The 21,629-nt window shown below is 43.0% G+C and overlaps 1 protein-coding gene across 6 annotated transcripts in view; it reads right to left on the reverse strand.

Annotated features, from left to right (window-relative positions):
* The window catches only part of ZFAT (zinc finger and AT-hook domain containing), a 279,097-nt gene that overhangs the window by 93,357 nt on the left and 164,111 nt on the right, over positions 1-21,629 (reverse strand). For 2 of the 6 annotated variants that reach the window (XM_080377864.1, XM_080377866.1), the window contains exon 16: positions 8,298-21,629. This exon is cut by the window's right edge and continues 19,995 nt beyond it. The gene's annotated coding sequence lies outside the window, so the exon portion shown is untranslated. The other 4 variants (XM_080377863.1, XM_080377861.1, XM_080377862.1 and 1 more) reach the window with 4 other exon arrangements.

Below are 21,629 nucleotides of genomic sequence, written 5' to 3' on the forward strand. Positions count from 1 at the left end.
AGTCTTGAAGATACAGGATATGGCTGGAAAGTGGCCAGACTGCGGTTGTAGAATATATTGGATTTTAAGGAGTTTTTTCATGTGCTTAATGAAGACGTAAGTGGGATAAGAGGGCTGAAAGCTGAAACTTAAAAATCCAGCCTAGATTTTTTTTTTTTTTTTTGATACAACAGCTACAGAAATTTCTGCTGGAGCCCAGATAGTCGATAACTCCCACTCTCTGGGCTTTTTGGACCAATCTAAGTGTGTTTCCCGACAGCCCAGTGGCCTTGATGACATTCAGCATAGCAGGGTGGAGCTTGCAGCAAAGGTCAGACTAACAGGGAACCTTTCTGGGTTTAAAAATAAAATACACACAGTGAAGGAAGCGCTGCACTTGGAGAGCTGGGAGCCTAAGACAGCTGTTATAAAATTGTAGGCCTCTTTTAGGGGTTTGGGTGAGGAAAAGTACAGGCCATAGAGCCACAAGGAGAGTATTCTGTTCATAGGAGTGAGCATGACAAATGACATGGAGAGGCAACAGAAGAAAAAGGAACCTGGCTTAATAAAAGGAGCAAATGGCTGCCTGTAGAGTATTAATTTAGTTGGACAGTAGTACCTCCGTACCAGTCCTCCTCCTGGAGTTAACTACTCCACAAACAGAGCGAAGAGGAGCTCTCTGCCTTGCAGAGCTCATGGGGTAAATGTAAGATGAGAGACAGCAGGCAGGCAAGGAAAATGCAAGGAAACCAGTACACACAGTTGGTCAAAGTGATAAGGCCAGCGGTTTCAGGAGAGGAAGGTCCTAAGCCCTGCTCACACAGCAAACAGGTGTTTTAGGGAGGGGGTTCAGAGATAATCATAACAGAATAGCTTCACAGCTGTTTGTGGGATTTTCCTGCCTAATGCAAGGGGAAACTTCAGAGAAGGCACAGAGGAGGTAGCTTGAAAGCACAGAGAAAGCAACCGAGCTGATGCCAAGGCCCAACTGAGGACAGGAATATGAAGAAGGCAAGGAAAATAGGGCAAAAAATGTTGGCGGTGAAATATTTTCATTTAGTTTCTCCTGGATGTATTGTAGGCCAGTGAAGAGCGTAAGCAGTTGGAAGAGATAATGGATGTCATGAGCAGCAGCATTTTGAATGGGCAGGAAAGGGGAAAGGGAAGATGCCCACATTATGATGAAGAGACAGGTAGATGATGTCACCACAGCGACGAAGCCGAGAGATGGGGCAGGCAAGAGGGCAGGCAGGGCCAGATTCAGGGCCACGCTGAGGCTACGCATGCACAAAAGAGATACAAGAGACAGGCTGAGATGTTCAGTAGGAGATTGATTTTGGTGCAGTCTTTGTGTACTTCCCAGCACAGGATTTATTCTCAAAACAGCTGACAGGACAGATTTGCTCTTTTTGATGGTTTTATAACACATCCTTCAGGAGTCCTGCAGCCAGCCAGCTGATCCAGCCTCTGCCAGCCATAAGGTGGGCTGTTGGCTCATCACAGCAAGCAAATGCAACTCTATTGATTTAAAGATGTACGCGTCTCCTGCTAGAAAATCATTGTATTCAATGGTTTCTTCATTGCATTTAATCATGAGAGTAGGTTTTCCATTATATTCAAATGACATTTTTTCCTTTTCTAGGAGACAGATGGAAAAGCACATAACAAATGCATGGAGAGAGGCATTTTTAAACAAGTCTGCACAATGGAAGCAAACCTCACAAGAAAGGTCAGACTGGCAGGTCCTTTTCACACACAGGTGCATGGCACAGAACTTTGCAACTGCTGAATTGTTACCACAGCAGTGCTCAGGACCAAATAAAACCTACCTTTGCTCTGTCCTTCAACAAGGTCTACTAGCACAGCCAGAAATCTCACCTGCTTTTCTCAGAGTAGAGTCAGGCTGTTGTTTCCCTGGTCTCCTCCTGGTCTCATAAATCTTGAACTCTTAGTTGTGCATCTGGAGGAATGGTGCGTGTGTGTCCTTGGAGCATGATGGCTGGAGACATGAGAGACAGAGATTCAAAACCAGAATCAAGAGAACTGCTGTTTTGAAGCAGTGGTCTGAGCTGTTGGTACCCAAATTCTGCAGAACATTAGTCTACATTTAGTCTTAATTTAGTGACTTCAATCTTGCGTCCACTGCAATTACATGGAATTGAACTGTGTCCTGCACTTACTTCTGCCGTAAGCTCTTCAGGGAGACCTAGGTCTTAGGACGGTATCAAAATATCAAAACACATTTATCATCCCCCTGTATTTTCATTAGTTTTGTGACTGTGCCTTCCTAATGTGATACAGTGCTTCCCTTAATCCTGACACAGAAATAGTTGATCTGACAGAAGGGCCCTTGCCTATCTTCTTCGATTTTTTTTTTATTATTATTATTTTTACATTTCTAGATCTTGTGATGCTGGGGGACTGTTACCAGTGTGCTTAACCATAAATGTTGCAACTAAAGTATCCATGACATTGCAGAGCTGTACAACACTATTATGTAGTTTAGCTACTAGTAGAATACTGTATTGTGTAGTTTAGGTAAGAACTGGTCTGACACTGAGACATGAGCACTGAAACAGGGCCAGGAGAAGGTCACGAAAAGGACAAGAAGATGATGAAGAGGATGAAGATGTCTCAAATGACCACCAGATGACCCCAGACCCATTAGGCCACACATCCGTAGTGAGAGTGTAGATGTGATAAGAAGTTCTTGGAACTGTAACGAATATGCTAATAGTTTCTCAGAAATGTCATTAATATGTATAGAACGGCCATATAAATATCAACAGTGAACAAAGTCGGTATGCACGTTGGGCAGAACTTAGCCCCCACGCATCTGGTGCTGAAAATAAAGAATGCCTGCTTTCTAACACTCCAAACCCAGTATTTGTCTCTGATTTTTTGGTATCACTTGTACTTAAATTTGGAAGATAATTATTTGAATCAGTTCTTTCTTAGCCTATTGTTATTGCTTTTTGTACTTAGGTCTCTGTGTAATCATGGCAAAGAACCTCAGTCTTGATCAAGTCTATTTCCTCTTCTCCCTCTGGTCCTCCAAAACAGTAATTGGATTGTTGGAGAAGTCTAGTGAAAATAGCATTTTCTGTTTTCAAGCATCAAACATCTTCACAAGTATTTGTTTATTGCTGTTTCTTACCAGTGCTCTTTGAAGCAGGTACGGTCTGTAACATCTGCTTAACCAATACACAAACAAGCCATGAGGTTCTTCATAGAGCTCAAATAGCATACTAGCATCGATATTTTTATTAAATTCCTTCTTTCACATCAAACTCTGACAAGACAAAGTTAAGTTCATACTTCCCTTGCAAGCCTGGCTCTGGACTCCACAGCCCACGAGTTCTACTATCACTCAGTGTTAGTTCAGTGCATGGCAACAGAGTGCGGACTGCACGAGCTGGAGCAGAGTACCGTGCTCTCCCTCTGCTCTGCCCACACTGCCACAGATGTGTCAGCAAACCGCTGTGAAGGTTTCCTGGACCCTCTTGGCACTCAAGCTGTGCCTGGGATAATCTGCAGAAGGTGGCACAGGCCAGAAAATGTACAAGAAAGCCTTCAAGCAAAGTAAGTTGAGGCAGTCATGTCCCTCTGCACTCCCATGCAGTAAGAGATGAAGGAGCTGAGATCCTCTCCATTTGATCTCCCTCACCTCCAACGTAATGATTTTCGTATGCCACATGCTTGCTCAGGACATTTCAAAAGGCATCAAAACACTTCGGCTTTTACAGAATTGAATTTTTTTTTTTTTTCAGAATGGCTTGAAATGTTGTCTTTTGAACCATTTTGGCACCAAACTGTCTTTCCCTAGCAGGCAGGCAGCACAGAAGGGGACCCACCACGTTGACTGGATGGAGGCACACAGCTATCATGGATGTATTCTGGTATTGTTTTCCACATGAAATAAATTAAGCTCTTTTGGTTTCCTCCAATAAAATAAACTTCTGGGTTATGCTTTTCTCTACCTGCTTCACTTTGTATTTCTTTTTCTCAGGTGTGGGAAACCAGAATTCCCATGCTATTCCAGATAAAGTCTCAAAACAGTCTTGTATTTCCTTACATCCGTTGGTAAGAAGATACTAGGCAAGGCATCTTGCCAATCTTGAAAGTACATTTGAATGGATAGTCTGGTCTGTCTTCTCTATTTTATATCACAATCTCCAATGTTGCAACCAGAATTCATGTTCTCAGGGCCTGTGTGACTCGCATTTCATTCTGATACGTTTTAGACCACCCCCACTCTATGGTCATCTAACTCTTCCTAAATTATACCCCTAGCCTGCTCTGAGATGAAAGTGCTGCTTAATTTTTCTCATAAGCAATTTCCTTAAGTTTACCCCCCTTTTTCTGAAGAGGTTGTTAAAGCATGCTTTTAAAATTAGTGTCTGAAGCCAGAGACCTTTTTTCCCTCCTGTGATAATTTAACCCTCATCACAACCTATTGCAAATTTTCTTTTCATTTCATCCCTACTCAGTTCACAGTTCTTTGCTGACATCCAGCCTATTCATCTTAAGTAATAATTTCTTAAATGTCAAGAGAAAAATATTGACTGATTTAGAGAATCTTATGTCTTATCAAAGAAGACTTCGGATTATTCTGGGGAACCTGTTTCTGACATAGCCTTGTAGCATGTTAATTCCCTTCTCTGTACGTCTATATTTTCCTTAAAATTTTCCTCTGAAGTCTTAGATATAACTGGCATCAAACTAATTGGGTTTTAATTATCCACGTCTTTTTTTTTTTTTCACCCACTTCAATAAATCTATTCCAGTGATCTGATTTGACAGGATCTCTGATGAGATGAAGAGATACGCGTAGAAACTGTGGAGAGGAAAAATACTTTTTTTCAGTTCAGTTTTTTTTTTCAGGTCAGTTATTTTTCATTAGTCCACTGAAATCCACAGGGCTGCTGAACACAGGCTTGTGAATTCAGAGTCAGATACTACACTCCTGTCCTTAAAGCCACCTTTTTCACAAGATTTGGCATTTCATGCCAGGGTGATTTAGAAGCCTGCCATCTCCAAATGTCCCTGCCGGATTACTGATTAGGTGTGGTGCTGATTTCACCATTGCCAGTAAATGTAAACGATTATCAATCTCAGTTTACATTAAAACATCAAGCTGTAAATTGTGCAGGCTGACAACTCCAATTCACAATCATCTCTGATTTAGCTGCAACAGTTGAAGAGTTTACCTTCCAGGGTGGTAACCTCTTCAGCCACCACAGGTAAATCCAGTATGAATCAGAGTGTGAATGGCCCTACTCTTCCCAATTATCCAGCTATCAATGCACAGAATTGCGAGGGTCATGCTGCAAATCTCTGCCCTCCACTCCAGAGGTCTCAGTCTTACCAGAAAAGACACGATTCAAAACACCACGGGAAGATTTCACCTATTGCAATTATCTTATCAAGCAGTAACCATCATGTTACTAACATTTATAAGAATTTCATCAGATTATTGTATTCCAAGGCCTAGGAAAGAAATATGCCAGGAAATAGTACCCCATTGTTTATATTCTAGGGAAAATTCTGACCTGACTGTTGTGGCAGTTGATGTTGCAATCGACATCAATGAAGGCTGAGAGACGTGAGAGACGTTGCTCCACAATTAGACTGTGCCTTATGGAACAAGCCTCGGTAGAGGCAGAGAGCTTTGTGCCTGCTGCCGAGTAACAGGATTAGCTCACATCTGAGCACAGATATGGTCTTGGCGTGCAGGAAGCTTTTGCAAGTGGTTTGGGCTGAGAGCGAAAAGGGGTCTATTTCAGTAGCCGAGATTTGAAATGGCAAAGTGCCACAGGGTAGCCAACAGGCACGGAGAAAAGGATGTGGTGGGTCACACTGGATGCCTACGATGACCGATAGATGTTTCTGGACCTTGAAGTGGTACACATCAGTCTGCATCCACACTAGTAAACCATGGGAGTCCCCAAAACAAGGTGGCTGCCCACCAGCTGTTTTGGGGAATGATCCCTGGACCATGCCAGCTGTTGAATTGTATCCAGGGACTGCTGGAGAATGCGCAAGGTGGAACAGGACAAATTCTCGACAGGGAACAGTCTAGGGATTTACCAGCACATGGAGCCACAGTCCTGTGCTCATAAGCATGCTGGAAATTACAGAGGCAGCCTTGGTACGCAAATGGATGCAGAACTGGCACTTCACTAGTAGGAAAAGGTCTGTGGTAGGACTCATTAGCATCCAACCCCCATGATATGGTTCAGAAAGTCACCAGTGGGGCTGGCTACTCTGCAAAGTGCAACCTGCATGGGTCTATACATCCACATCCTCCCACTCTGCTGGGCTGGAGAAAAGTCTTTGGGGTTCACTTCCCATATTCAGGTATATGGTGAAGTATCTAGCACATTTTGACTGAATTTCACTGAAAATGTGCTGTTTGTCCACTGAACTTCTTCACCTTTGTGCTAGTTTGGTCTGTTTAATAAATTCCTCCTGGGAAAAACAAAAGGCGACGTTTCACCCTTCATGTGTTATATGTGACTTTCAAAAACAACCTTGCAGGCAGAGATTTTTCATTTCACCTGGTTAAAGAAGCCTTTAAATAGGAATCAGCAGGACCTCTGCCATGCACAGTCCTTCATTAACCGAGACAAACTTCTGTGAAAGGTAATGGAAGAAAAGGAGGATCCCTACATGATTCTGCAGCGCAAGTGGATTTTTACAAAAGGCTGAAATAGGTGCATTTATAGATGCAAAAAACGTATGCATGCAGATATATGTCAAATATTTTTTTTGGCTGACAGTAAAAATAAACAATTTAATCTTTCAAGTGACAAATGGCTTCTTATTTGGCAGAGTTGATTAAATTTGTTTTGTGGCTAGAAAAAAAATGTGCTGCAGTTCACTGATACAGAAACAATTAAAATAGATTGGCTTTGCTGATGCAATTCCAGACATGAAGTAATTATCCCTTTATGAAATCACATCTGTAAAAGGATAATTGATTTGAATGAGTACAATATTTCACAGAGACCTGAGTGAGTACAGCACTTATTTTACCTCCACAGTATATTCTTACAGTCTCAAAAAACTTAATTCTTAATAACAGCTGGTTTGCTATTTGCTTGTTTTTATTTTACATGTATGTATGCATTTCCCTCATGGAGATATATTTAGACATAAAAATGCTGAGCTTCAGAAAAGCAATAAATTAGTTTGAAGCACTGCAGAAGAGCCACAGTTTACCTAAATGACATAAGGGTTTCTAAACCTTCTGTTAAATTTTGTTGCTTCCACAGGCTGTCCCAAGAAGTTCATACAACATGAAGTGACCGGGAGTTTTTTTGGATGTTGAGTAAAGTAGTAGAAATTTTTCTTTTTTCTTTTGCCTAATGGATGTTCTGCCTAGAGAGTACAATTCTGTACAGTGGCACATTTCCTGCTGGCCCTTGCAAATGCTTTGACATGCAGAAATGGGACCTACAGTGTCATCCGAAGGTCTGAGATAAAGTGGAATAATGCCAGAGAAGGGCCAAAAGTCCAACAGAAGGATTTCAAGGTGTGACATGGGAAGAACAGCTAGAGGAATTTATGTGTACAGAACAACCACCTGACAGGTACAGCGATAAACAATATTTAGAGAATGTGTTAAAATCATGTCAGTAAGAGTGGGAATTTAAGTATGCTATTTGGAAGTGATCCATGACATTTAGTTGTTAGGTCAGTTAGCTAGCAAAATAATTTATATAGGGCAGTAATAACTTGGAACAACTGAGAAGGAAGATTGGTTTGTACTTGTCCTTCATAAGCAACTGAGAGTCACCACTGCTGTGTCTGTGAGAAGGGCAAAGGTGTTCCTAGGACATATGAGATGAAATTTTTCCAGTATGTACAGTGAAATACAAATGTCGCTGTATCTCACAGCACCTTGGTGTCATTATTTCTGGAGAAACCTCACCTGCAGTACTCTGAGCCAGTGAGGTCCCACATTCAAGAACCCACACTGGACATGGTGAAGAAAAGGCCAGTAACGTGACTGGGCTGCTGGGCAAAAGGCAACTAACTGGGCACACAGGGCTTGCTCAAGCTGTCATGACAAAAGGAGGAAAGATTTTATTAAGAATTACTTCCTTTTCTCCATTTTTTCAATTCCAGAGGGGAAGAACTAGGTTAAGGGAGGACAAATAAACTGGGCATGAGTACATTTAGACAGAAACCAGGAGAAAGTTCCAGCTCTCCAAGCACTGAATACCTGGATCACAGGTGGTAAACATCAATAACAGCAAAGTTTTGAGGGAGATTCTGGTCAACAATTCACATGGGTAAGAAACTGTGTGTACCTGTAATAGCAGGAGGCAAGTCTGATGATCCTTCTAGTCTAGCATTCCAGGTAAAATAAAACAGCACAGCCTGATCTTCCAAGGTATCAAAGAACAGTGACCCATGACTCAGAAAATTGTCCTTATTTGTGACTGATCTGAAAAATACACAGGAATTAAGCATATTAAGCATCTATTTAACTATTGGACTCAATTAGAGCTTTAACAAGCACTGCAGGCTAATGTATTTAATTAACGAGAACTAATTTTCACGATGCAACATTGTATTGTTAATAGAAAAATAATAATCATAAACCAAATGAAAATACAGCATAAAATCAATCGAATTTAAGATGAAAATAGTATCATAAATGCTGCAGTACTAATTCTATTGTTCATAGCAGATAGCTGGTGGTGGCTTCTCTTAAACAACAGAAAAACAGGTTTTATATCATTCAAATGCAGAACTTAAAAATGAGCAGAGTATATCATGTTCTGTGTGTTTATTCGGGTTGAAAGTTGCATTGATTTCGTGTTACCCTCTGCTTTTAAGTGTATACTATTAAAGATGCGTGCCTTTTCCATGCTCGTGAAATGCTGTGTTATTAACACAAGAGAAAGGAGGCTTTGACCAGCACCTTAGTACCAGCCTTTCGAAGGTCCACGAATATCTACTTGCCAAAGATTTTGATGGAACTAGAATCATCAGTGCCTTCTATCAGAAACAGCTTACCAAAACAGCAACAGAACAAAAAAAGGAAAAAGTAATTAAAATGTAAAAAAGTAAAAAAAAGTCATTAAAAAGGAAGGCCATTCTTTCTGTTTTCAAAGCACAGCTTCCAGTAACCTAAAGAGTTATTTGTGCAGCCAGCACGATGATGATCAAAAGAGAAGCTTGAAAGAAGTAAAGATTTCCAATACATGTTGTTTTCACAGCCACAGGTCTACAGCCAGCGTAGTTATTTCTTATGACTAACTGCAAAGCCAGGTTAAAGCAATTATTTTTTTTATGGAGAATGCGCTTTCAATTTGTGAGATATAAAGAAAACCAGTTTGCATTTGGCTTTACTTAACAGGTGGGAGCAGAGAATTTGGTTTGTTTTAATTATGAAACGACTTAGATATTCTTTTATGATGAAGTAATTTAAATCAATTCTAAACAGCTACATGATGGTAATCTTCAACATTTCATTTCCGTGATTTACTTGAAAAATTTCATTTATAACTGTCCCACAGCACTGTGTTGCCTATCAGGTGTACTGGATTCAAAATGAAAATTCTCTTCATGCTAAGTACACTGGAGCACATTTGAAATCTCCCTGTGCTAATGTGCACAGCACTTTAGCCATCTCAGTGGAGGTAAGGGATGGAGATCCATGTGGCAGCTAAGGGGTAAGGGCTTTCAATGTGTTAGAAACCATGGAAGCACCTGAGAACAGTCCTTCACTTGAGAACAAGGCTTCACTCCTGTAAAGGTGGTGGGATCAATCGCCCAAGTGAAGTGCATCTACAACAATGCAAGCAGCATGGGCAACAAATAGGAGGAACTGGAAGCCACTGCAGAAAAACTATGATATAGTTGCCATCACAGAAACATAATGGGATGGCTCAAACAACTGGAGTGTTGCCATGGATGTCTATAAGTTCTTCAGAAGAACTGGCAAGGGAGGAGAGGCAGTGTGGGAGCCCTGTATATTAGGAGTGTTTTGACTACCTAGAGCTTGATGATGGTGATGAAAGGTCAAATGTTTATGGGTAAGAACCAGGGAGAAGGCCAACAAGGCAGATATCATGGTGGGAGTCTGTTATAGACCACCCAATCAAGATGAAGACACAGATGTAGTAGTATATAACCAGCTGGGAGACGTCTCACAAGTGCTAGTCCTTGTTCTCATGTGGGGCTTCAATTTACCAGGTCTCTGCAGGAAGCACAACACAGCAGGGAGGAAACAGCCTGGGAGGTTCTTGGAATGTGTGGAAGATAAGTCCCTCACACAGCTGGTCAGTGAGTCAACAAGGGAAGGCATCCTGCTGGACCTGTTATTTGCGAACAGAGAAGGACTTAGGGTGACGTGGTCCTTTCAGGCCCTCTTGGGCATGGCAATCATGAAATGACAGTTATCAGTTCTCAGAGAAGTAAGAAGGGGGATCAGCAGAACGGCTACCTTGGACTTCCAGAGGGCAGACTGGCCTGTTCAGGAGCCTGGTTGACAGAGCCCCTTGGGAGGCAGTCCTGAAGGGCAAAGGAGTCCAGGAAGGCTGGACACGCTTCAAGAAGGAATTCTCCAAGGCATGGGAGCAGGCTGTCCCCAGGTGCCAAAAGACGAGCCAGCAGGGAAGAAGAACAGCCTGGCTGAACAGAGCGCTTTGGCTGGAACTCAGGGAAAAAAAGAGACCTTACGACCTTTGGAAGAAGGGACAGGTAACTCAGGGGGACTACAAGGATGCCGTGAGGCTGTACAGGGAGAAAACTAGAAGGGCCAAAGCCCAGCTAGAACTTAATTTGGCTGCTGCACTGAAAGGCAATGGAAAATGTTTCTACAAATACATTGGCAAGAAAAGGAGGGCTAGGGAGAATCTCCATCCCCTATTTGATGCAGGGGGAAACACGGTGACAAAGGCTGAGAAAAAGGCGGAGGTACTCAATGCTGCCTTTGCCTCAGTCTTTAATGGTAAGACCAGTTGTTCTTGGGGTACCCAGTCCCCTGAGCTGGAGGACAGGAACAAGGAGAGGAATTAAACCCCTACAATCCAAGGGGAAATGGTTAGCGACCTGCTACACCACTTAGACACACACAAGTCTATGGGGCTGGATGGGATCCACCCAAGGGTACTAAGGAAGATGGCAGAAGTGCTCACCAAGCCACATTCCACCATTTATTGGCCATCCTGACTAACTGGGGAGGTCCCAGTTAACTGGAGGCTAGCAAATGTGATGCCTGTCTACAAGAAGGGCTGGAAGGAGGATCTGGGCAACTACAGGCCTGTCAATCTGAGCCTGGTTCCAGGCAAGGTTGCGGAGCAGATCATCTTAAATGCCATCACGTGGCACATCATATGGGACAACCAGGTGATCAGGCCTAGTCAGCACGTGTTTATGAAAGTCAGGTCCTGCTTAACTAACCTGATCATCTATGACAAGATGACCTGCCTACTGGATGAGTGAAAGACTGCAGATGTTGACCTAGAATTTAGTAATGCTTTTGACAGCATTTCCCACAGCATCTCCTGGAGAAACTGGCTGCTCGTGGCTCGGACAGGTGTACTCTATGCTGGGTAAAAACCTGGCTGGACAGCTGAGCCCAGAGAGTGGTGGTGGACGGAGTTACATCATAAGTGTTCCCCAGGGCTCAGCACCGGGGCCAGTACTGGTTAATATTTTTATCAACAATCTAGACAAGGGGATTGAGTGCACCCTCAAGACAGATGACACCACGTTGTGTGCGAGTGTTGATCTGCTTGGGCATAGGAAGGCTCTGCAGAGGGATCTGGACAGGCTGGACTGATGGGCCAAGGCCAACTGTATGAAGTTCAACAAGAAGTGTTGGGTCCTGCATTTGGGTCACAACAACCCCACATAACGCTACAGGCCTGGGGAAGAGTGGCTGGGAAGCTTCCCCAGGGGAATAAGACCTGGGTGTGTTGGTCAACATCTGGCTGAACATGAGCCAGCAGTGTGCCCAGGTGGCCAAGAAGGCCAAAAGCATCCTGGCTTGTATCAGACACAGTGTGGCCAGCAGGACCAGGGCAGTGATTGTCCCCCTGTACTGGGCACTGGTGAAGTCACACCTTGAATGCTGTGCTCAGTTTTGGGGCCCTCACTTCAACAAAGAAATTGAGGTGCTGGAGCGTGTGCCAGAGAAGAGCAGCAAAGCTGGTGCAGGGTCTGGAGCACAAGTCTCCTGAGGAGCGGTGGAGGGAACTGGGGTTGTTCAGCCTGGAGAATCACGGGGGATCTTCTTTCTACAACTACCTGAAAGAAGATTGTATCGAGGTGGGGGTCTGTCCCTTCTCCCAAGTAACAAGCAATAGGAGAGGAAACAGCCTCAAGTTACACCAGGGGGGGGTTAGATTGGATGTTAGGAAAAATGTTTTCACCAAAAGGGTGGTCAAGCACTGGAACAGGCAGCTCAGGGAAGTGGTAGAGTCACCATCCCTGGAGATATTTAAAAAATGTGTAGATGAGGTGCTTAGGGACATGGTTTATGGTTGGACTCAATAATCTTAAAGGTTTTTTCCAACCTAAATGATTCTATGATTCTGTGAGTGGTGGGAGTCCTCTGACTTCCAGTATCTGTTCTCAAAAGAGCAGTTCTGGATGATACTCAGTGCAATCTCAGATCCAGAATTTTCAGTCACTTCATAGACACCTTTAGCATTTGGTCTCGAACAAATCTCAGGGATAGAGCTAGTAGTTTCTCATAGGAGGTAAGTCTGAAGGAGAGAAGAGCAAAGGATGAATGGCACTTCCTCAGAGAAGATACACTCACAGCAAAAGTGTAAAGCGTGCTTACGGAAAAGGAAAGCAGAAAAAGGTGGCTACACAGAAGAAGAGGAAGAAGAACCCAGGTCTGCGTTACTTACTAGTACAAGGAAGACCACAGAAATTGTCAATCAGCTTGTCACTGAAGAGGAGAAAATCGTGACAATTGATGGTGAGAAAGTCAAACTGCGACTTGCCTTTTTGCTGAACAGAGGGAGCATTTAACGTCAATGAAAAAAACCAGAGAAGGCAGGTACATACAGCTGGCCTTTGGCTGCAGTGCTTAGCCTTAGGTAGCTAGAGTTATTTGAGATGTTCACCCCACCTGCAGCTGTTGGTACAGGAAGACATGGTACACATGCAGATGCTCAGACACACTTAGGCATCCCAAATGACACTCTATGTTTAAAAAATGCATTTGAGCCTTTGATATTCTCAGTACGCTTTGGCCTTATGAGGTTAACCTTGGGGTCTGTTGGTGGTCAGCTGAGAGAATTTGTAAAGGGTGGGTGAAAAACAGACTATGAAGGTTCAAAAGCATTCCCAGTCTTGAAAAGGGGGAACAGAGAGGACCTGGGGAAAATACAGACCTTTCAGCTTGGCTTAAACCCACAATGAAGTTCTGGATCTAATCAACAGACCAGCCATGTGTAAGAATCTGGAAAATAAGAAGGAGTTAGATAAGAAAAATACCGATGTGCCAAGTATTAAATCATGAATAAACCTATCTAATTTCCTTCCAAAACTAGATACAAGTTCACATGGCAATGAAGAAGCCTTGGATTTCATACAGTTTAATTTTGGACACTATCCTCCAAGATATTATATCATAAATAAGAAAGAGCATAGTCTAAACAAAATCATACATAGTATGTGCAGAAATAGTAGTGTCACCAAAATTTGGAATATGAAAACTCCTTAACACACATGTTGCATTAAGAAGCAGGCATTCTTTATCACAGTGCTGGATGCACGGGGGATCATTCCACCTAATGTGCATGCTATATTTTAATTCAAACATAATTATATAGTACACACTTATATTTATGCATTACATTTCTCAGAAAAATCATACATATTCATTCAACAGGCAGTAGTATGTTAATTAAGCATCATGCGTGCTCCTTACAGGCATCTCAGTCTTCTAAGGGGTCTCAAACAATAGTCAACCCTATAGTTACAGCAGACTGATCAATGAAACTTTATTTATTCCTTTATATGGAGACCCCAAGAAGAATCCAAGTTTGTTTCATACGTTACCTATACAATGGTCTCCTCAGTAACTGCAAGTTTTAAAGGACTCTTTCCCTCTTAGCATAAAATCACACAGCCAGGGCTGGTTAATGATCTCTCCACAGTGATTACACCGAAACAATCAATCTAGTCACAAAGCTAAACCAGACTATATCACACGGTAAGAGTAGGGCAACAAACCTGCATGTCGCACTAGCATTGTTTGTAGCGTTAGTCAGGGCTTGTATCAGTAGTTCTTTGCCAATCTGAGAAAAATGCATCAGGTGGGCGCCATCCCTCTGCTCAGTGTTTAACAGCGAGTCTTTAATGAATTTTCAAATGGTGTGAAGGCACTGCTGAGCCTCTTTGAGAGCAAGGTCAAATTCCCAGATGATCTTGATGTCTGAAGCATGCAGGGTGAAATTCAGTATGAAAGCATGCAAGGCAGGAAGAATCCACTGTGCAAACACACAACATGGACTAACTCCCCAGGAAATATCTATTCAGAAAAGGAGACGGGGGATGTAGTGAGTCACACGTTGGAGATGAGTCAACAATGTCCTGGTGTGTGAAAAAGCAAAATGATCCTGAGGTGTGTGAAAAGCAGCACGCAGCCTACAGACCCTGCTGCAGACATTGACTAGTATTTGTAATCGTATAAAGGATTTGCTGGCACAGTAGTGAGAGCAGGTCTCACAGAAGGTGTGATCATAGATGAACTGTTTGCCTAAGAGAACGTTAAGGAGTCAGAAGGATGTCACAAGGTGAACAGTCCTGTAAAAACAGGGTAAGGGAGATAAATATGTTAAACACAGGTTGTGTGACACCCTTTGCCAGGAATGGAATGTGAACTTTTCTAGATTATACAAAATAACATGGAATTGTTTTGACCAGTGTGTAATATTAGGTTATGTGATAAAAGGCTCATTTGCACATGCACAGAGGAGCCCAGTGGCACAAGGGCACCAGGAGAGCACCGATACCCAGTCAGAGACATGACCTGCTGCCTCAGCCCCTGTCCTGGGAGCGAGTGACTGGCTCGGTGGGAGTTTGGTGGCTGTCTGAGGTAAAACCACCTGTACCAGGCTTGTGTGGCAAGGTTTTGGTAGCGGGGCGGGGGGCTAAGGGAGTGGCTTCTGTGAGAAGCTGCCAGAAGCTTCCCCTGTGTCACACGGAGATGGTTCCAGCCGCTGTGAGATGGACACGCCGCTGGGATGGACACAGCACTGGGATGGACCCGCCGCTGGGATGGACCCGCTGCTGGGATGGACCCGCCGCTGGCCCAGCCGGAGCCCATCAGCGCCGGCAGCAGCACCTCGGGGACAACGTATTTAAGAAGAGAAAAGCCCCTGTACAGCTGCAGCCGGAGGGAGGAGCGAGATGTGTGGGAGCCGCAGCCCCTACTCTGATTTGATAACTTGGTAATAAATTAAATTCATTTCCCCCAAGCTGAGTCTGTTTTGCCCATGATGGTAGTCGGTGAGTGATGTCTCCCTCTCCTCATCTTGACCTATGACTCTTTTGTTATATTTTCTCTCCCCTGTCCACTTGTGGAGGGAGAACAACAGAACAGCTTGGTGGGCACCTGGCATCCCAGCCAAGGTTATCCCAGCAGACCCAGTAGACCCATAAACTTAGATGATTTTTTTGCCACCAAACCAAGTCTGTCTGTGGTCATGCCCTGAAAAGCAAGACCACGGACCAATGGATCCAGTGCACTGACAGCAGAAGATGACAACAGCCACAAGAATACATCTTTCCTCCTCATGCATCCCTCATAAGACCTCAGCTGGAGACTAGTTTGTGTAATTTAGGAAAGAAATGGGTCAAATGGGAGGTGGACAAAGAATGCTGGACTTTTAATTTCAGTATAACCAGTTCAGGCGAGAACACTGCCTGTGAAAATTGTGAAGCCCATATTGCTCAGAGATGTCCACAAGCAGGTTTGATCACAGTCTTCCAGGATGGCTTGGCTAAAGCTCATCTTGTCTTTGGTGAGTCAAAATTCACTGAAAAGATTGTAAGATTCCCAGTCACTGACAGATTGCAGTGAAGACAGACACCAGCTCCCTGCAACAGCTTTCACAGAAAACGATGATACAAAAACAATCACGTAAAGAGCCAGGACAGACTCCTCCTGATGGGAAACATTCCTAATTATATCTGGTTTCAGATCTATATGAGGCAGGCTGCTTCCTTTGGCAAAAGCATTTGAAAGCTGCAGTAAATTAAAGCAGAAATCTCCACAGTTAAAACTACCCAATATACAAAATGATATTTCATGTACATGAAGCACTTTTCAAAATCAATTACAACCATCTAAAGCAGACAAGTAGATTGTTCTAAAACTCACTAACAACTGCAAAGCACTTATTAGCTCAAAAGCACACTGATATTGAAATAAAGTTTGATTTGGCATAATATATTCGATCAATTTCATTTCCAAAGAAATGTATTATTTAAGCTCCAATTTTAAAATACAAAAGAACAAAATATGCGATGATAAAAGTGGGTGAGCAAAAAATATATACAAGTAAATCTGCCTTTTATATAAGACTGGAAAGGCTGTCAGAAGATGGAATAAATGATAGGGCAGCAGATCTTAATCCAGCAAAGAATGGTCCTTTCTTTAAAGAGTATTTTACGCATTTAAAAAATAGACACCTACTTCTGTCTCTTTTTTAAGCTTGTAAATCAGAAGGAGAAAATGTTCAGCACCAGCCTCAAGTAAAGCTACAGATGCAGCTCCAGAGACAGAAGTACTAATAAAATAGCAGTACTGGGGTCGGCAACACATAGGCTGTTTTTTACATACTCAGTTCATGATTTCCTTACGAACTGATCAGCTTCCGAGTTGTGGAGAGGACTCCCTAGCCTGTATAAAAACCAAAAGGTGTAAGAGGTCCGACAGACCACTAAGTGTCGTCAAGGGGTGCCTGCAAAATGGGCTGAAGTACCCTGTCCGGCATCAGACCCTGAAAAGGTCTCTGTACCAGGGACCAGGACTCAGTAATCTGCCTACTCCAGAAAGCAAGGGCTCCTGCTGTTTGCCCTCCTGTGGGCTCAGCGGCTTGGGTTGTAAACCAAGTGATTTTACAGAAAATGTGACATCCAGGCGATGGGGATGCAAGTTTGAGTTCCCTCACCCTGGGGAAGGAATTGAATGGAAGTCTCCCAGACTCTGGGCATGCTACGGAAAAGGTAGTCAACATACATACAATGTAGACTCATCTGAACAGAGATGATAAAACAAAAGTATCGATCTCTGTAAGAAGACCAAATGCTCTGACCACGCAGCAGACCAGTGTTATAGGATGCAACGCAGCATCAAGCACTTCTATTTCCTCTGTTTGCCTCCAGGCTGCTCCCAGCCAGTGTGAACCCCTCCTCTCATCTTCTCCCAGAACATTGTTTCACCCCAAGAGGGGGACTGATCCCAGAGACGGTATTTTGTGAAGCACCAGAGATCCCTGTCCCCCAGCCATACAGATCTTAACAGATCTCAAACAAAGTAATTGAGAAGAGATTGATCACTGCAGGTGGGGACAAAACTAGCAGGCAGTACGTGAGACTGGGAATGGACCAGAAACCTGGAGTCAAAGGAAGGGTATGCCAATCCAGCAGTACAGACACAACCTGTGTTGCTCTACTTTCCGATTAGGGATCCTAGAGCCATGCAACCATGGGTGGTTTTCACCTAAGTGATTTGCTCAAGGCAATGTAGGAAGAGTGTGGCAGAGCAAGGACCAGCATGGCGGAGCAGAGACCCTCAAAAAAATCTGTGTTAAACTAGGTCCTTCTTAATTTTGCTCATGAGTTATTTTCACATTAACATTCTGCTGCAGCCAGGCAAAGCCAGACACAACACGCAGGGTACAGAGTTGCAGGAAATAAACCTTTTCAGCAATGCCTGGCAGCAGGTTAGGGTAAGTCAAAAGTTCCACCTCTGTTCTCACCCTCTTAGCAGAGAGAAACAGTGGAAATGCCAAACAAGACACATAATTGCTAAAAAGCGAGATTTTTAAAGCATCAGTACAACTTTAGTAATCCCAGGTGTTATTAATAGCATCAGTTCGGGCATTTATTTTCCCCACGCTGAAACTAGAGTTTTAATCCCCTATTGATTGAAGCTGAAGTGCAGAACACGCTGCAATTTACATGATTGATTTGCGTTCCTTGAGGGAATCAAGTCATCTGTAAACCAATTTTTTTTTCCCTTACAGGTCCCAGTTAGATAAATGTCTCTGTAAGCAAACTACCTTCTTTAAATTAAGGGCAAAAGGTGAAATACACTGCTGGCAAAAGCAGGCAGAACTTCAGTGAAGTTCAAGTGGAAAATCCGACCTGATAAACACATTTCCTTAAGTTATGAAAATGTAACTTGGATTCAAGAAAAATAATTTTTTTTAGGACTGAGAAGTTACATGATTGCATACAGAAGATACACTTGGCAGTACCCAGAAAGCACCATTTATATATATTAAGAATGCATATTTTTCCAAAATAGCAGGTTATTGCAAGAGCCAATCTAGTGTCCAATCCAAACAGCTGGGACATGCTCTGTTCTTCAAAAGGTGCTAAGCATTCCCCTTACTAAAATTACTAGTCTTCACTAGGGTGTAAAATGAGAAGCTTGAATATCCCAGTCATTTCACGAAAGACTGGGACCTGTTCAGAAATTGCAGATAAATCACCTTAGGAATAAAGCCAGGAGGAGATAGCCCCGGGTGCCTCTGGTGCGTGTGCTCGTGATCAATGCTTCCTTAAGCATTCTCTTTAAAAGCTTCATGTCAAAGTTTCTCCAGTCTCTTGGCAAACAGTTTTTGCTACATTCAGCCCAGCGGGGAAAGTGTGGTAACTGAGGAGGATGAAACTCAAAAGTATTTCTGGTTCATTTGAAATAGCGGCAGCCATGACTAGATAATCGAAAACAAAGTTCTTTTTGTTGCTGTGAATTTCAATGATGTCGACTCAGGCAGGAACAATAACATTTGAGTTTTCTCCTACATTTGTCATGCAGGGACTAAGTGCCTTGGGGGAGGGAAAGAAGCAGCAACCCACAGCATTCATACATGTATATATTTATTTATATGCTGAATGACAAGTCTAAGGTGTTGGGGATACAATACAGGTGAGCTTTCCAATCTATGGCACTCAAAGCCAAGAGCTAGGTAATTCAGTAACGTCAAATTTAGATCTGGTTTGTGTAAAAATCTATTTTGTATTTCCTGATTTAAGCACACGTGGACGATCACTGTCCACCCCATGGGCAGATGGCAGCCTGTCCAGTCTCAAGACTGGCCTGTTTCTGTCCTGCTACAAATATATCGTCTCAAACTGGTGAAGCATGCTGGTATATTATAGAGACAGCTCTTTGCAAGCTGCACATGAAAGCTGTTGAGAGTAAGAGATTTGTTATTACAGGCTTTTTTCGCCCCTTTCCTTTTTTATGTATTATTGATGGCAGAGGCAAAGAGATTCAAGACTCCTCTGTGCAAAGCATCTTCCCAATAGGGTGAGTTGTAAGGAAGTTATTATTGGAAGACACCTCTACAAAAATAGGTAAATTAATCACTTCATCTTCCCCACAGAGAATGACTTTTACTTATTACACCATTATAAAGCCCTCTTGTTAAATTTAGCTATGGAGAAGATGATCTTTCTAGTCACACCAACGTCCCATCCACTGGGACAGTAGGTGGGAGTGGGTGAGGCAGCATTTGGAAAAGGACCTGTGTTTCCAAAGCCATACTGTGTCGTTGGAATGAGCCTGGATATTTAGTTCAATTCTGTTCTTCCTAAGTTTTCATTTTCATGCATTCTTGTGCAGCCACATCTCAGCTGGATGTAATAGTGCCAACATCTTGAAAGGAAAATTGCTTTCCATTTCTTACAGGATTTCATGCATAAAGCATCCCTTACAATTGGAAAATGCAACTGCTCAGCCTGTGCAGAGCAGGCAGTTACTGAGGCCTCAAAAAATAGGTGGGCTGAGGTCTTCTCTGCTCTTCCAGTCTTAAACAGAACAGATCCATGTCATGACCAAGAGACCCAGGACTACAGTGGCACAGGGCAGGACTGAGAAAAGAAGGGCGATATTGTTGGCTGCCTTCTCCAGGCTAGAAGAACTAATTTAATTTTAAAATTATTTGGGAAAATAAAAAGGTATCTGAAAATTTAGTGCAATGAAGCAAAACCAAAAAAATGAATAAGTGTCAGGTTTTTTCCCTAGTTGGCCACAGTGCATGTTTATTTCTGCTTGTTTGTTAGTCAGAATCATGCAGGGAAAAGTTTATTATCTACTACCAAGAATAGTTTATCATGTCTGTTTAAATGGCTATGAAAGAGCTTTTGGATGTTATAGGCAGCATTGCAGCACAAGACAACATATTCCTATTAACTTCTTGTGGGAGGTGATGATTTTATTTTTCCTTTTAAAATAAATTTGTACATAACATTGCTGGAAGGTGTCAGACAATGTCATAAACACAAATCCTCTGTTCACTTGTCCATAAAACAGCCCGGGCAGTTCCCCATGCCTGAGGGACAGCTCCTCCTTGATTTCTACTCCTGGGGACCAGCGGGGTTGGGGGGGGGGGGGGCTGCAGGGCATCATCTACTCCTGCACAGACAGCCTGTGCTGCTGCTAGACCTTGTGTATCTCACTCCATGTATCTCACCCTGTGAGATACAGTCGCTGCAAGCTGTTCTTTTGTTAACACAGATATTTATATCACATTTAACCTCACTCGGATTTATTACAGCCTTTTCTTAAACCAGTGTGAAGTTTATCCTTGCTGCTCCTAGGGGAAAGCATTCAGAGCCCAGTAAAACAACTCTTCAGAACGACTATCAAATAGGAACTCAGTAACAAGACATCACATCCAGGGGTTCACTGCGATCTCCAGTAGTGCTGCTGATGCCCTTTTCTGTTTTCTCGCATTTTGTTACAACCGCGATGGGCTCAGCTGCCTTTCTGCAGCTGTACAGCACAGTGGTTAGGAGACGGAATATGTAAATTATTCTGCAAACTGAGGATTAGAGAGGACCAGAAACAAACAAATGCTTGACAGAAAATGAGTATGAACTGTCAGACAGACACACAGGGCATTACCCTCAACCCAGCAGAGCACAAAACTGCTCACACCCAAAGGGTCCCCACGGTGTCCCACAAACCACATTGATGGCAAAGATGACTCAGAACTTCCATTTCCCTGTGCTTTGCTGGCAACCTGGTTACAAATCACCTCCAGGATTACAAGTGCACCTCAGACACAAAGGAGGGGGGAAAAAGGGGCTAATTTTAACCCATTAAGAATGTTTTCAGGCTGACAGACCCAAGTTGTGCGTCTTTGTGAGGTCAAAATAGAAGGAAGGGACCTAAGAGCACTTGAGAAGAAGTTAAAGGCTGGCACATCACTAATTCCAAGAAATCCTGCAGCTGGGATTTAGAACAACACTGGTACAAAGTAATAGGTTATACCTTGATTCCCTTAAAAACTCTTATGCCAATCATCTCAAGTTTGTTATTCATTGCCTGCCTACACAGCTGCCTTTCAATCTGGGCACTCAAGGAGAAATTTCTCTGGACAACAGACCAGCAGCAACTAAACTTTAAAATCCAATTCATGACTGTA

This window comes from Falco punctatus, assembly GCF_963210335.1.
Source record: "Falco punctatus genome assembly, chromosome: 3".
Lineage (NCBI taxonomy): Eukaryota > Metazoa > Chordata > Aves > Falconiformes > Falconidae > Falco > Falco punctatus.